The sequence below is a fragment of the Aplysia californica genome, unplaced genomic scaffold, assembly GCF_000002075.1.
Source record: "Aplysia californica isolate F4 #8 unplaced genomic scaffold, AplCal3.0 scaffold00655, whole genome shotgun sequence".
Lineage (NCBI taxonomy): Eukaryota > Metazoa > Mollusca > Gastropoda > Aplysiida > Aplysiidae > Aplysia > Aplysia californica.
Window position 1 is genome coordinate 296,166 of NW_004797925.1, and position 1,553 is coordinate 297,718.

A 1,553-nucleotide genomic window follows, 5' to 3' on the forward strand; every position below is an offset into this window, starting at 1 on the left:
GGTTAAGCTCTTTTAGGTCCACATAAAAACACATTGACATGTGAATTTTACTGAAAAACATTGATTTAAGGCACAAAATATGTCATTTTTCAGTTTTCAAAGACTCTTTGACTACTGGCATTTCCAAACTTTAACTTTGGTGGCCCTTTTCTCGGTAGTTTCACCGCTGACTGACACCAGACAACCTCACTTCCTTCAATCGCAAACACCTTGAATTCTATTCTTGATAAATGGTATTTACTTCATTGGAAGCAAGGCAAATAAAGCAGTTTTCAGATGATACCGGTGACTCCATATGCCCCAAACATTGACGAGCGCCTGATTCCACCGCGTCGTGACAACTATTCTGTGGAAACCCTTGCAGTGCCAAGAGTGACACCAAGGCTGCAGGGGAGAGCACTCTCTCTCTCTCTCTCTCTCTCTTCAAGCCACCAATTTTGATCGCAAGAAACGGGTTCAGAGTTCAGGTCAAGGGAGAGAATTAAGAACTTGCAAAAAAAAAAACCCAACCCAAAAAATAAAAAAACAAAAACAAAACGGGTCAGTATAGGTCAAGGGACTGAATTGAGAACTCGCAAAAAACAAAAAACAAACAAACAAACAAACAAACAAACAAACAAAAACGGGTTAATACAGGTCAAGGGAGAGAATTGACAACTTTTTCAGTGGCCGAGGGGCTCCGAGGGGGCTACAATTTCCATCCGCGAATCTTCAAAAGAAAATCCCATCTCATCATCGTCTAGAGTAAATGAATTTTGCCCTGAGCTGATTTCTTGGCGTGTCAAAGGGAGACGCCGAGGCGAATAGAAAAAATTATACAGGCGTCGTGTCTTGTCGTGTCGTGTCGTGTCGTGTCGTGTCGTGTCGTGTCGAGTCGTGTCCTGTCGTGTCGTGTCATGTCGTGTTGTGTTCTGTCGTGTCGTGTCCTGTCGTGTCGTGTCGTGTCGTGTCGTGTCGTGTCGTGTCGACAAAGTGTGTTCCGAACAGCTGTCTTAGGATTGTGGCGAGGAAGGGTTGTTCTTTTTTTATGAAGGTTCTCTTAGGCCCCTATCGACAACAATTTAGATCGTTTAGACAGCAAACTTATTTAGTTTTAGTAAGAGTTTTACGGCACTTGCAACACAATATGTTCATATAAGTGCCGAAGATTAGAGGTGTTACAAGATAGTAACAAACACAAAAAGGAGGGGAGATAAACATGATAGATTTTTGATAGAAAAGAAGAAGAAAAACTATTCCAGAGCACCCGCCAAAGACCCAAGCTCCGACCCTGCCTGTTACGGTCAATCCGGAGTGAAATGTACACGTCAGATACTCAATCAAATTTTAATTTTACCCACACGGGAATTGAGCTAAGGTCTTTTTTGTGCAACTGTACTCCGTCTGTCTCTCTGTTTCGGTCTGTTTCTCTCTCTCTCTCTCTCTCTCTCTCTCTCTCTCTGTCTCTCTCTCTCTCTCTCTCTGTGTATCTCTCTCTCTCTCTGTCTCTCTGTCTCTCTCTCTTTCTCTCTCTGTATCTCTCTCTCTCTCTCTCTCTCTCTCTCTGTTTCTCT